Below are 7,614 nucleotides of genomic sequence, written 5' to 3' on the forward strand. Positions count from 1 at the left end.
ATCAAACATAGCAGGGACTCAATAAGTGAACACAGAGTAAATATATGAAGCCATTAAACTAATGTAAATTAACATATGAATTAGGGAAAGAGATTTACAAATGCAACTCTGTGTTCACTAGGTTTAGGGCTTAAGCAAAGGAAGTTGGCACTAAGCTTTTATTTCGTAATGCTATGCAGGAAACCTGGCTGTTTCCTTTCTGGCACAAGCAGAGCGATATCACTGATCTGGTCAGCATTCATAGAAATAATTTATGGTACAGGGGCAGGGTAAGTGGTCATCTATGCAAAGAGTAAGCAATATCAAACTACGCCTCCTGCCCTATCTCAGCCTCTTGCAGGGCTTCTTCCCTGGTTCTGAGTAGATGCTCTTTTCTGGGCCCCATTGCATTTGAATAGTGTCCAATGCATTTGAATGGATAGATGGATGGATGGACGGATGGACAGATGGACGGATGGACGGATGGACGGATGGATAGGTGGGTGGATAGATGGATGGATTAAAGGTATTATATTAGAAATAACATCTAAAGTACATATCCTAGAATTTAATCAAGTCATTTGTTTCATTTTCAAGTCGTTTTATCATTTTCTCTGGCTGTCATTCCACCAACCATGGAGTCACAGAGATGACAGAAAGGGAAAACCTGAGATGTTCCATAGAAGTGTACATGACAATTCGTGACAATTCATGATACACATGATCATTCTCAGTGGTAAGCTTATGACCCCAGCTCTGCAAATTCCAAGCCTGTCTTAAGCCCAGAGCTGCCTATTAGTTGACCCTGAACCTCCCATTCTGGATGCTGCCTTCTGGAGCCCACCCCTCCTCCAGACCCCAGCTTCTCTAAACTACCACACTTTGTAAAAGACACTTTACTCACTGTGGCACCAGCCCTGGCCTTATCTCAGAGATACCAGATTTAGAGAAACTTGCACAGAAGTGAGAAGAGATTTTGAAGGTCAGAGATGAGGATCTTTATCTAACAGTCTCTGAAAGCGGGGGACTCTGCAGATGCAGGAGTTGTCTCTGTTCCCTGGATGCAGGCTGATGCAGGAACTGGGGCCTGCTCACCATGAGATCCAGCTGCAAAGATTTTATAGTGAGGTCATCTCCACTCAAGCCCTCCCAGATTGTTCCTGGGGGTCTCTGAGAGAAATGAGACAAGGACACAAAAGATGCAGACATCATCTCTACCAGGAGAACCAGAAGCTGTTTGTCTTTCTGTTTCCATTTCTCTGGGCCCTGGGGATGAATGTTCAGGGGGAAATAAAACAAGCTGATATGCTGGTATTATTGACTTAATACCCAGACGGATCCATACACATGAAACTTGTATAGTTGTAAGGACAATCATTCTCCTGGGACCACATTGCAAATTATACTCCCCAAGTACTTGGGTGGTGATGGGCTCCTGGATCTCAGTCTTACCCCAGATGGATTTAGTGGAGCTTGGAGAAGGCAAAGCATCATCCTAATGAGACGATGACTTCAAAATTGAACACTAATGTCTTTCTCTTTTTCTCCTTAGATAATTCTAAGTTGGGTATTGGTAGATAACAAAAACACCTCTATCAACCTTTCCACGCTGTGGAAAGAAAGACGCTGAGACCTTTCCACATGGTACCTGAGATTTTATATGGGGTATTGTAAGTAAGGAAAGAGAAAACCTTGAAGAGATGTCGTGGGGTTTAGAGGGCAGGAAATGTTGAATTCATATCTTTCCTATGATATAATCATGAAGTTCAGTGAACCTCCTGATATGACGATGCCTTGGAATAAGGTGTTGTCTTTATGTTCACGTAATAAAATACAAAGAGAATTTCTTACTTATTTCTGATTGTCCCCCTTATGTGCATCAGGCCTACATGTGTCAATGTGTGTATTTATGTGTGTGTCTGGACGTGTGTATTTTCTCATTGGGCAAAGTTTTGGAGAGAGACATCCAAAATTCATTTATCAGAACACATTTGGTTCTTAACTCAAGAGAAGAAAAGCAAACTGTTAATGTGTAAGCAATGTGGTTCTCTGTTAACAAGGGAGAGAAGAAAATATGCCTATGGTTTTTGGCTCGAAGACTGATCAATAATTCAAAACACATATTTTTATAGACAAAATAAAGACACTCAATGAATGATGTCCTAAAATCTCTGGAGGACTGATAAGTTTAGAAGCTATGTATAGTGGTTAAATAACTAACTGGAACACTTAATGAGATAAAAATAGATTTATTGACTACTGAATAATTAAATAAATTAAAACTGAATAATTAAATAAAATCTTACCAAGATGTTTCCATTTAGATATAGTATCCATATATGTATACTTTTATATTCATAATTTCTATATGTACATAATAATTAGTCATTCATTAATTTACCCAATTTACATTTATTGAATATCTGCTATATGTGGGCATTGTCTGAGACACTGGAAAAGCAAACATGAATGAGATACTGCCTTTATCTTCAAGGATCTTACAGTTTCTCTACAGAGGGAGCCATGCAAATAAAAATTTTAGGGGCTGTTTTAGAAGTACGCACAGTATACTATGGGACCAAAGGAGGATGTGTTAGATTATTCTGAAAGAGAGTGGAGATAGGCTTCATGATGAATGGAACACTTAAACACTCTCCAGAAAGATATGAAATAGACAAGACATGCCAGCTGTAGTTTAGGGTATGAAGAGGACACAGCAAAAGAATGGTATTGGAAAGGGGGTTCACAGACAAGTTTTGGTAGTGTGTCACAGATATTGTACTTCATTATAAATAAAGAGTAGAATGATATGACTAAATATGTGATTACAAAGATTACTTTTTGTTCAGTGTAGAGGGCTCTTTAAAAGAATAAGTTTGGAGACTGCAGGCCAAATTACAGGAAGAGCCGATGCATTCAAATGAGAGACAATAAGTACCTGAGTTAAGGTGGCTGCCATGGGAATGGGTAGGAGAGAATGTACATGAATGAGTAAAGGAAACACAATTATCAGGATTTAGTGACTTTTTGCTGCGGGGTGAGACAAAAAGCAGAGCTGGGATGTTTCCCAGGTTTCTGGCTTATATGGCCGCATGTAGGTAGAGTGGTTTCATTCACTTATACAGAGAATACCCGGAGTAAATGTATTTATAGCAAGGGTTAAAAAGGAGTATAATGTTTAACATGATGTGCGTATGGGATATACAGGTGGGTGTTTCCAACAGAAATAAACTAAATTGTCTTGGAGTTCATTAAAGATATCTAAGCCAACGATATGGATTTGGGAATCACATGCGCAAATGATAAAGTCATGGTAATTAACAAGGTCACATAAGGAGAACAGGTTCAGTGAGTAGGAGAAGGACCATATCTTCAGAATGACCAATATTTAAGACACAAACAGAAGAAGATGCATCTCCAAAAGAGAATGAGAAAAAAGATCAGAGAGACAGGAAGCAAACCAGAAACTATGCTAGGATGCAAACAAAGATATCCACTTTAATCGTGTGAGTAATTCTAATTTTTAGATGCAAGAGTATTTTTTCATAGGGCTACACTGAAGTTAACATTTATAGAAAAATAAAATATAACCAAAATTACTAAGAGAAAGCCATTATTATCCTTCAAAAATAATATAGCACTTTTCTGCATCATTTCCCATTTGCACTGACAAGTACAGAGGTGAATATTATGCTACATGTATAGAAAATTTTAATTTCCAAATTTCCTGGTATTAAGCAGTTAACTAGACATACCATACAAATGTTCAGTAACTTCATTGCAAAAATGAAAAGTAGTTATTACCCTGCGTGAAACGGGACTAAATGGATAGAATATTACGCCCAGGATAGAGAGGCAGATGATCAAAGCTCCCCAACAAGAGACTTTTCAATAGTCCACCCTGCCAGGAATCCGCCACATTCAAAAGGAGCTTCTGTCAGTACCCAGAAAGCACATCTCTACTCCAGCAACTTATCAAGTTTATTCTTAATTCTTCAACACACTCAGATAGGGCTGATGATTGAGAAAGTAATCAATTTCACACTATCTCATTTTTCTCCAATGAGAGGACAAAAGTCAACACTATCTCTCAGATCTCCAGGACCACAGTATAAACTCTAGGGGAAGAACAAGGAGCAATGGCATCTTCAAACACAGAAAAATCAGTATTAGATATTCAGTGCATTAATCAATATGAACCTGAAGGACAAATTGTACACCTGTTAATTTGTTGGGGCTTTTTTTTAGAAAACTATTAAATTCTCCTTCTCTCTCTCTACCGCTAAGCATTTGATAGAGTCCTTAGGTGATAAAATATTTCTCAAAGCAGGGTCCAAGGACCACCAGCATGAGAAGAGTACTTCACTCTTAATAAGAAAACAACAAGCACTTTGCAAATTTGAAGGCTTAAGTAAATGTAAGGTATTATTTTTTAAAAAAAGTTTTTATGTATGCAAAGAACCTCAGAGACCAGTGTAGCCAAAGGTGTCATTTTAAAGATAAGAATACTGAAGGTAGAAAGCTATGACTTCTTCAAGACTAAAGGTGTATTTATGATAAGAACCCAGACATCTCAAATTTAGTGTCATTCAAAATGTAATGCTTAATTTTTCTTGTCTTACCTTTCACAGTAAGTTTCATAACAATCCCTTCAAGGTACTCAAGTGAGAAACTGAGTCATTCTTGCTGCTGCTTCTTCTCCAAAATTTATTTGCATTTGTTCACTTCTCTCCATTTTCAATGTTACTTCAATACTCCACAGTCTCTGAGGGATGCCTGGATTAGAAGAGAAGGAGAGAGGTTAGAGCCTCATAGTTAAAAAGGGCCTTAATTACATATGTTTAGCTTTAATTTTAAATTTAATAATATAGAGATTCGCTACATCAATTAAAACTTATTGCATAATCTTAAATAGGTGTCCTATTTCTGGACCACAGTGCCTACAGTATACTATAAATATTATTTTATTATCCCATAATTATCTTAGCTCTAACAAAGAGATTGTGTTATTATTTTTGCCTTAAAAGCATTAATTAGTTAAATTAAAATACTCGATCTTGTACTTTTCTTAATTTCTGTGGGGCTTTATTTGAGTCGGGCTGACAAAATCCAATAAATGAATATAAAGTCTCTTAATTTGGCCTCTGGCTTCCATTCCTGTCACCACACAAGCTATTCTCTACATAGTAACAATTATCCCTTTAAAATGCAAAGCATATTAACATATTTCTCCTGAAAATCTCCAACACCCTCTCTTTGAACAATAAAAAATCCAAATTCCCTTTGAAGTCTTTGACAGCACTGAATGATCCAGTTCTTCCTCCCTCTTAAACCACATCTCTGTTTTTCTTCCTCTTTCATCAGTATGTTAAGCAATACTGGACCTAGAACAAGTTGTAGATCAGATTAACTTTCTAGCCTCAGCGTTTTTGTACTTGCTCATCCCTGTGCCAGAAGCGTGTTCTCAGTTTGTCACTTAGCTCCTTCTCCCCCAACCACACTTACATCATCTAGCACAGCAGCACATGTCGCAAATAAAATTCTCATGTCATTTCATTGTTTGCTTCTTTGTCTTCTCTTCTAGAAGGAAAGTCCTTAAGTGCAGGGACTAAGTGTTGTTTCATTATACTGAAATCTCAGTAGCTTCTCATAGTAGGCGCTCACTTAATTTGCTGCATAAATAAGTCAACACATAAATGGTGATTAGCCTTATTTCACAGTGACTATTTAAATAATTAAGGACATAATGTATTAGTAATTTTCTTTATCCTTTTCATAAAATAAACATTTTCATTGAAAAATATTTTTATGGCCTTAGAAAAGCAGATTTTCCTCATATGTTTGCTCATGGATTGCCACTGTCATTAAATTAAACTTAGTATGACTTATAAGAGTGGGAACTAATCATCAAAGTGAATTACCAGTCAGTACCCCTTTGATAAAATCTTTTCAAATAAATAAAAATTGTCTAGTTTAAATGCGTGCACTCTGCTTAGTTGTATTCTCTATCAGGACCTACATTTTGTTGCTAACTTTATCCTCGAACCCTGAATTGAGTTCTAGAAACATAATCTTTCACCTTCTAAAACCTTAACTGGTAACGATAAATGACACTTCGGTTCAAGTCTTGATACATGTCAAAAACTGTTCCAGGAACTTAGCATATATGCTCTCAAGCAGCAACTGATAAAAATATAGTGAAACAGAATGACTAGATGTGAATGAGAGGATTGAGACTCTTAAAAAGTTAAGTAACCTTGAACCCAGGTCTGTCTGACTACAAATTCCATGCTCTTAACCACTGCCCTATGTTGCATGTGGCAAGCCGAGGAGGCACATGAATATAGATGCTCTACGGCAAAATGGTCATGCTCCCCATCCAGTTTCATTTACTTTACTGCTTGTTACACAGAACAGCTTTTTAAATGCTTTCTTCCTTCCTTAATTTTAAATTAATGTATAGGCTCAAAGTAGAGAAAAATGAAATTCACCCAGACCACCATTCAGAGATAACTTTTAACATCCGCTGTATTTTTTTTTCAGATTTCATGTATTTTTAACATAATCGAGCTCATAAAACTTCCTATGCTGTACCACTCACCATAATAATTTGGGCAATATATCAATTAATTGTTGTATAATATCCCATTGTATGAGCATATCATGATTTACTTAATCATTTTTTTAGATATTGATTTTTTTCATGTACTAAAAATATTATACTATTTTTAAATACTACAGTAATGTTAAACAGATTATAGTATATACATACTTTTTCTATAAGTTTAAAATAATTTCAAGATAAATTATTCACAAAAATAAAAAAATATTTTTATTAAGAAATTTCGCCTTAAAAAAATCATCCTTTGCAACTTTTTAAACTTACACTGAAAATTTTACAGGTCAATTTAAATTATGCAAGGGATTTTGAAATTTACATATATACATACATCTACAACTATTTTTATATTTATGTGCATATTTTTAACCATGATTTCACTAAAACATAACTTGGACTTCATCAAAATTTAAAACTTCTGTTTTGAAAGCACCAATAAGAAAATGAAAAGGCAAGCTACAGAATTAAATATTTGTAAGACATCTTTCTGAGAAAGGACATCAATCCAGAATATATAAAGATTTCTTAAATTTAAAAAGGAGACAAATGACTCAAATAATAAATGGGTAATGGTTTGAACAGATACTTCACAAAAGAAGATATATAAAGGGTCAATAAGCACATTAAAAGATTTTCAACCAAAAGTCATCAGAAAATACATATCAAAACAAGGAGATATCACAAAAGCCCACTATAAAGGTTAAAATTTTAAAATCCAGTTGTAGTAAAGAAGTCAGTTAATTGGAATTCTCACATACTGCCAGTGGGTAATATGAAATGGAATAATTTTTCAGTGCCTGATTAACTAAAACGTTTCTACCTGGTAAAGTAAGGAAATATTTTCAGGTATTTTCCAAAGAAAATGAAAGTATGTTCACACAAAGACATGTACACAAATGTTCAGAGCTGCTTTACAGAAAATAACAATAGTTAAGTGAAAGAAAACAGGCAGAAAAGATAATATTCTGTATGACTGCATTCATATGAAATTGTGGAACCAGCAAAATTAATCTATA

The 7,614-nt window shown here is 35.4% G+C and overlaps 1 protein-coding gene across 15 annotated transcripts in view; it reads right to left on the reverse strand.

Moving 5' to 3' along the window:
* The window catches only part of LOC105304106 (olfactory receptor 6B1), a 98,170-nt gene that overhangs the window by 50,049 nt on the left and 40,507 nt on the right, over positions 1-7,614 (reverse strand). For all 15 annotated transcript variants that reach the window (XR_002776788.1, XM_023522084.1, XM_023522083.1 and 12 more), the window contains 2 exons: positions 5,485-5,651; positions 4,602-4,755 (listed from right to left, as the gene is read on the reverse strand). The gene's annotated coding sequence lies outside the window, so the exon portion shown is untranslated. The remainder of the gene's footprint in view (positions 1-4,601; positions 4,756-5,484; positions 5,652-7,614) is intronic.

The sequence above is a fragment of the Pteropus vampyrus genome, unplaced genomic scaffold, assembly GCF_000151845.1.
Source record: "Pteropus vampyrus isolate Shadow unplaced genomic scaffold, Pvam_2.0 Scaffold329, whole genome shotgun sequence".
Taxonomy (NCBI): Eukaryota; Metazoa; Chordata; class Mammalia; order Chiroptera; family Pteropodidae; genus Pteropus; species Pteropus vampyrus.